Below are 8,248 nucleotides of genomic sequence, written 5' to 3' on the forward strand. Positions count from 1 at the left end.
ATTCTTTTGTTTAAATTTAGAAAGGACTGGAGATGTACCTCAGTATGGAGGCCCTGGGTTCAATCCTAAGAACACACACACACTCACACACATGTTTAAAGTTAAAAACTGCTGTTGAGCATAAAAAAAAAACAAAAAACAGTACATTAAATTATGAATTAATCTCAAATATTTTTCTCCAATATCGTTCAAACAAGCTCCTTTCAGTTTTCTTTGTTAAGCAGAACCATGCCTGAGAAGCATGTGTTGAACAGAGGACTTAGTGAATCCAGCAGAAAACTAATCCAACCTTCAAAGAAAAAAACTGAAGCAAGACACTTCCTTCTCAGGAGTCCACTGCCCATCCCGGTGCCCCAGGAGCAGCAGGAGGAGGACTCCAGGCTCCGCAACCCAAGGGTAACACCAGAGTCGGAAAAGCTTTCCTCCCGCGCTTCCTTCGAGGGCACAGGACCCCACACGAGCAAAGCTGTGTGTGGAGGAGACTGGCACTGCAGGAAGCATTACCGCGGTGAAGCGACTGACAATAAGCAAGCAAAGGACTGACATGCAGGAATAATATTTATCAGGAAACCGACTTCCTGTCTTTAATCACCCCACTATTTTTTAAAGAGATGAAATGTCTCCGGGATATTAGCAGGCAGGGGAGAGGAAGTGACAGAAGCAGCCATCTAAAGCTGTTGCCAACGCCTCTGCCCTGTCTCGCTCAGTTTGGCCCAGTTACAACTTTTGTCCAAGGTGAAGGGGAACTTGTGTGGCTGACACAGTGGGGGAGGCCGAGGTGGAGAGTTTGAGAACTGACAAATATGTCATCACAGCGCCAAAGCGGAAACTTGATAAGAATAAAGCACGGAAGTAATGTTTTGTGTGTGTGCATGTTTGCAGTACATAATGCTTATGTTCCCTGCGGGAAGTCTGTGCGTGTTCATAACATATGTTAATTCCTGTTCAATCCCTTTTCCCTCCCCCTCTGCCCTTCCTCCTCCATCTCCTAATCCCCTTCCCATTTGAGAAAGATCTATCTCCCTCCTTCTAGTATCTATCTTTTATTTTGCTTTCTTTATAACTTGGGTTTCTCCTGTAAGAGAAAGCATACCATTTTTAAGTTTATGTGTCTGATCTGTTTCATGTAACATTATGTTCCCAAATGCATCCATTTAATAAAACAAAGCACTCTAAAATGTGAAAATTTCTAAAACGTAGTATTACATATTTAAGCTGCAGCATTCATATATCTCTGAGGCCAGGGAAACTGTAGTTTTTCCCTTTCATACTTAATAAATCCCCTTGCACAGTTATACATAGACTGTATTTTCTATTAATTGTGTTCCTGTAGAGAACCGTATCCAATACAGATTTTGGTACCAGTAGTTCTAAAGAAACAGAATCATAAGGATGAATTTCTCTTATCAGTTTAGTAGTTCCTGGAGTTGGCTCTCTAATTTGATGAGACCTAAAGTTGCCATCATCCCTCCATCTGACAGTGTAGAGTATTGATAATCTGTGGCATGGACTACTTAAAATAACGTGACATAGATCCATGTGATTATCCTTACTCACCACTTGTGAGACAGAGGGAATTTAATGACTATGCACAATACCTTTAAACACTTTCAAAGGACTAAAAGTCAAAATTCTGTTGCCTGTTTGCTTTTAGCACCTCTGGACAAAGTAATAAAACTCAAAGATTCAAATTTCCAGTTCCAAACACATATAAACAAACTAAATGCTTCTAAGTGTGTCCTGAAGGGCAATCTTCTCTCCTGTAGCCATAGGGCTAAAGTTGCTGAAAAACCAAACCCAAGCCCTCAGCACGCAATTGACTGAATTACAACACAATTTAATGCTTAGCCTCTGTGGATATCTGCACTTAAAGTGAGTGCAGTGATCAGAAAAGATGCCATTAATTGGGAAGGAGATGTTTAGGGAATACCTGGAGTCTGGAGACATTGAACCCCTAAATTTTGATAAGATTTTTTTGCAAGAGGAAGAGATTTCCCCCCTTCAGTGGCAGAGGCATCCCTATGCCCACTCCCTGTGGTACTGGCTTCTCTCTCTCTGCCTGAGTAAACTGATGTTATGTTGCCTGTGGAGGCAGCAATGACCTTCCCAGATGCAGGTATGAAGCAAGACAATGCCAAGAAAGCTCCTCAGGGTCCACCCTCACCACCCAATTTTGCCTTGAGGCCTAAAATCAGGTTCAAATCTCAGAAAGCCCCTAAAGGTAATGTACAAGAGTGACACATGGAGAGATATGTCACATTTCTAAAGAACTTCTTCTAATTCTTATAAGCAGAAGTCTGGGAACACGTATGGAAATAGATTTTAAGGGTGTGAGATAATGGTGGAAGGAATATAAACCTGAATGCAGCTGAATTTCTTGATATGTGTTTTTTAAGCAAAGATTCTAGATTTAATATTGCAGCTCATGAACTTTTTTTAGCGGGGGAATTGAACTCAGGACCTTGTGCTTGCTAGGCAGATGCTGTGCTGCTGAGCTCTATCCCCAGCCCAGTTCATGAACTATTTTAAAAAGGTGCTAATAGTTCATTTGGTTGGTTGGCTGAAATATGGATAAAAAAAATGGCCCATTGTGGATGAGCAGGCACAGTAATTTGCCCCAAGAAATGGTCCAAATATTCTTGGTTCCTATTCTTGATATACTGCTTTCTGTCTCCCAGAATCTGCTTGTGGCATCATGGGGTATATATACCCTATGATCAGCTGACAGAAGAAGACTAGGACTAATTTACAGATGATTCTGCACATTACTTTCTTGATCCCTGTAACCTTGAGAGCATACTGGACATACAGGATGGCTGATTGTACCACTGTACCAACCTTCATAAACTGATGATCATTAATCTTTCCTTGTAACTGATGATCTCACCCTGCCAGCTAACCAGAAGAATTGCCAGACTGTTTTGCCTCACCTTTGTACCTCCTTTGTACCTTCTGCTTTTGCACTATATAAAAGCCCTAGACCACCAGAGATTGGAGCCTGATATTCTGGACCCAACAGACCATGATAGCCTGACATTGTCTGATAAACTGTTCTCACATAAAACAGACTTAAAAAACAAACTCCCCTGACAGATGCTGAGTACACCCTATTTATGGATGGAAGTAGCTCTGTTAGGACAGGATACATATGTTGTGGTCACCTTGAACAAAGTTATTTTGGCCAAAGCTCTCCTACAACTGCTTCCTGCTGCTGTTTGGAAGTCTGCCATCAATGATGCAGGGCCAGACATGCCCCCACTGTGTGTCCTGCAAGCTCAGGCCACTGCCCTGGCATCTGTCCCCCTGCAGCCAGCTCAGGCTTCAGCATCTGTGTAACCAGCTCCATTGCTAGATATGGCCTATCCTAGATCACTGGCAGCATCAAGGGACCTGCATTTGTAGCAGAGGTAACTCAAAAACTAGATTAAATAAAAACTACATACAGCTTGTAACAGTTAAAAGACCAGGTATACCTGTAGATGTTGCTGCACACACATATAACCCAGGTACACATTAACTACAAGTTTCAGAAATCCAGCCTTAGATCCACTGAAAAATTACCTGGACAGCTCCTCCAAGGCTCACTCTGAAGAGACAAGGCACAATGATCAGTCCACATATAGCTGAAGCCTGAGGATATTGTTTACAGGATAGCTCTATACCTGTTCCCCTTGATTTTTGGGTCTTTTAAGGCTGCTTACCCCAGTCCTTGCTTCTCTGCCTCCATGCTGTTTTTTGCCTTAAACTCTGTGGAGAGTTGCCCCAGAGGGATAAAAGACAACAGTACAGCTCTTTTCTTCACTCTTTATGCGGTTTTGTTAGTCGGACTTGTTATTTAAACTGCTTTCCTGATCTAAAAAGCCCAGTGCTATCCGTTGTAATTAGAAAATATTTGTTGTTACTAATGTGCTGACATTTACTGGTGGGGTCTGGATTCTGGCTCTGTTTAATTTAACCATTGGAATTCATCTGGTAAAAACTGACACCTAGGAGGTAATTCAGTCCAAAGTCTGGAATGGACAAGGCCCAGTAATTCTCGAATTTGATCATCTTTAGATAAAAAGAATAGCCCCAGCATTCAGAAAGATTTTTTCTGAGTAACAAGAAGGGGAAATGAAGGGAAAAACTGTGCAAGAGAAAATTTTCTTTTTAAAACCTTGTTATTTTGAAACTGCCTAGCTCTGTAACTGCTTCATGATTTTGTAATTACTTTCTTGACCCCTGTAACCACGAGCGCATAACTGAACATACGGGATGCCTGATTGTACCATTGTACCAAGCTTCATAAACTGATGATCATTAATATACTTTTTGTTGTTGTTGTTGTTTTGTTTTGTTTTTTTCCCAGTACTGGGAATCGAACTCATGACCTCACGCTTGCCAGGCTGGCACTGTGCCACTGAGCTAAATCCCCAGCCCCCATTAATCTACTCTTAATCAATGATCTTACCCTGCCACCAAATCAGAAGAACTGCCAGGATGTCTTGTCTCCCCTTTGTATCTCCTTTATATCTCTTGCCTGTGTATTATATAAAAGCCCTAGATCATCACAGATTGGGGCCTGATGTTCTGGGAATGAATCCAATCAGTGCCTGCTGACATAAACAAATCTGCCTCCAAATCGTGGGTGTCGTTTCAGTGTTTCTGCTTGCCACTGCAGGTAGGTTTACAGGATCAGAGGTGGGAAAGTCCCCAGTGGCTGCCTGCATACTGCAGACCTGGAAGACCCAGTAGCTGCTCAGCCCAAGAAGATAGAAGCCATAGAACAAGAGGGATCAAAGATGTAGCACCAAAGGCCAAGGGTCTGGATGCTCACTGGGGATTTTCTGGTAAAAGTCTGCATTCAAAGCCTGAAGAAACTGAAGACTGATGTCCAAAGGCAACAGTAGCAAAAGACACAACTGCTGAAGCAGCCTGGAGTTCTTCAAAAAACTAACTTCCATTTTCTTTCCCTTTTTTAATCCAGTCAAGCTATAAATTTATTGGTTGGTGCCATCCATAGCCTGGGTGGGTCTTTCCCCTTTGCTACCTGTATGCCAGTCTTCTCTGGATACACTCCAGAGACACACCCAGAATCATCAGGCATGTGTGAATACAGTCAAGTTGACATATTACAATTAATGGTCGCAAAAATCTTAACGATAGAAAACAGTAGCGTAATGAATTCTCAGGTTTAGGCAATTGACACGTTGGCCATTTTTGCTCCTTTCATACTCACAAGTACTACTCCATCTTCCCCATGATTTACATCCAAAATATCATCATCATTACATCTGTAAATATTTATGAAGCTCGAGAAGAAGCAGATCTTAGAGAATATATTTCTACTGAACAGATGAGAAACAGGCTTTGAATGTGTTTTATTTATCAATAAAAAGTAGAAAAATAAAACATGGGAAGATTAGATATTTAGGTGCTCCTATAAGTCAAGCAAGTTAACCCACCTCAAACTTTCTGCTGCATTGGGTTTTATGCTTTTCCAGCCATACTTTGGTACTTCTCAGGCTACCCTGTCATCTCCCAAATGGCTCTGCTGAGTAAGCATGTGACCTCATGATTAAGGAGAAAGCTTCCCCAGGGACACAACCTGCCTAAGTCCCTCTATAAAGGTTTCACGATGCACCTGGAATCTTCAGAAGTAGAACATGATCTCCTCCAGCATCTTAATTTCAGTATAATGGAATTTCTCATGGATCTGGGGCCTCAGTTTTCAGGGAAATGGCTATTACCTAGAATAAAAACTTTAAAAGGAAAAAGAAAATAATCACAATAACATCATCACTGCTGGAGATGAAGCTGACAATAATTCCTCAATATCAGCTATCTGGGAGTGTTCAGTTCATTTATCCTATGGCCTGCCATCCTTTGTCATGCAGGTCCTGAACTAAGCATAAAGACGGCTCCTCTGCTCCTGAAAGTACACACAAGTCAGGTACCTCTGCAAACAAAGTCTATGGGCTTCGCTTCTCTCCAGCCTGAACCAAATCACCTTCTCTGCATTTTCTTCCTACATCCCCAACAGCTTCCACAGGATTTTGTGGTAGCTGTCAACGGCCGCTGACAGAAACTCCTTACGTCTGCCAGGCCCGCCAGGGGACAAGCCCACTTTGTGTTTCACACGTTCCCCTATGAAGTGGCTAGGATCGTATGTTTTGGAGCCAGACTGTTTGGCCTTACTGCATGATTCCCGGTAAGTTCCTTAATCTTTGTAAAGCACAGTTTATAGTTGGTCTAAGACAAAGAGGAATGCCACCAGGCTGGCCAACTTAGTCTAGACGCCTGAGAGAAAAGTAATCACCTGGTAGAGCGCCTCAGGCCTCTTTGTAAGGTCCCTATTTCTGCATCATGAAATGTTCACCTTGTCCAGGCTGAAAACCAGCGTGATGGGAAAGGAAGATAAAAGAAGGGGAGGGTGGAAAACCGTGGGTGCAAAATCCAGTCTGAAAATGGCAGGTGCTCAGGGACGAGGTGAGTGTGACCAAGTCAAAGCAGCACTGCAGTAGGCACATGATATCTTTCACACAAAAGCAGCTTCCTCTGTTATCCCGACATCCCCCAGGGAGTTTCTATCAACTTATCTCCTGCCAGGTCCAGATCCAAGCTGGGACTGAGCCTGCATCTATGCTTGAGCCTGGAGCGTCCCCAAATCTCTTTTCCCACTGCCCCACTGCACCTGCGATGGCATCTCTAGCACGGAGACCTTTGGCAGAGGAGCCCCATGCACCTCTCCGGTCCAGAGACGGCCAGCACCGGTTCAAATACGGCTCATGACAGACAACTGTCTGTGAAGTGGTTGTTAAACATGCTAAAAAATAAATTCTATGGAATTATAACAAAAAGATTATACTAAAAGCAAAGGTCTTAAGTCCTCACAACCCCCACTTTGTAATTGTCCTGCATTTAACTTCTCTACTGCTCGGAAGGTTACTTACACTGATTATATTTGCTTGGTTAGAAAACCAGGTCACGATGTGCTCGTGTACTTCTCCATCCCACTGTCTATTCAGTGGCTTTGCATCAGTGGCTTGAAATAGATCATGGTGAGCAGTAGTCACATCACAAAAATTGCAAGCAACACAAATCAGGGCTATTGTCCCAGAGAGCAGGACTGTCAGCACTTGCCAACACACCCCTGTCCAACTCCTCCCTCTAAGGCCACACCTATGAGGATCTTCAAATGGGCCTGCTGAAACCATACATTCATTCCATCTGGGGAGATAAGAGGCATATCAGATGGTAGCACAGCTAAGAGAATCCAGACACACATTAATCCTATTTCAGATCCTGACCAACTTTCAGGTTCTCAAGAAAGACTGGCTTAGCAAAACCTCTAGGTGTATCACTTTCTTATTATTCCACTTTCTTATTATTAACTGGATGTGACAGTCTGTGCTAGGTATTTCCAGCTAGGTCTCTCTCCAAACTGGACCTCAAGTTTTATCTTTTTCTGAAGCATAGACAGAAGTGCTAGCCATATCAAACTTCACATATTCTTCAAATGCCCTAGACAAGGGGCCATGCTAGAGGGAGGAGTTGGACAGGGCCGTGCGGTGGGTAGAGTGACCACTGTAGATCTGAAGAGGGGTGGGTGGTCTCTTCTCTAGTTGCCTCTGAACATAAATGAATTCCACATTTAGAGTCGGATCCCCATCACAAGCCGTCTCATTATGAATCTGCAAACATTCCAAAATCTGAGCAAATGACAAACCTGACAAACCCGTCCCAAGCATACTTGACCTGTGATTGGGTTCCAGAAAATAAGAATGTCAGGAAAAAATCAAAATATATCTATTTCAAAAGCACTCAATGCAATGTAAAATTAGAGGTGACATGTCAGAAAACTGCAAGAATTCAATCTCTCATGTCCATACACACATCAGACACAAACCAAACTTACCACGCACTAAGATTTCTCTATTTCTAAACAGAGTGTTAAAAAGGTCAAGTTAACACAACTGACTCTAGTGACTCAATATAATTGCATTGCCACAAGTTTTAATTTTGTTTTCAGCACTTGGGATTAAACCCAGGGCTTTTGCACAGAGCTATTTCCCCAATCCTTTTGAGAATTAGCTAAATTAATAAACTGCCGAGGGAGGGTTCAGATTTACAATCCTCATGCCTCAGCCAGAGAGCTGGGATTACAGTCATGAACCAGGTGGTTTTATTTTTTCTTCAATAGCCTATACACTAAAATAATGACCAGATTTACAAAGAGTTGTACACAAAACCTCCATGTGAACAGAGC

The sequence above is a fragment of the Chinchilla lanigera genome, unplaced genomic scaffold (genome assembly GCF_000276665.1).
Source record: "Chinchilla lanigera isolate Chin_1 unplaced genomic scaffold, ChiLan1.0 scaffold00024, whole genome shotgun sequence".
In the NCBI taxonomy this organism is placed as follows: Eukaryota; Metazoa; Chordata; class Mammalia; order Rodentia; family Chinchillidae; genus Chinchilla; species Chinchilla lanigera.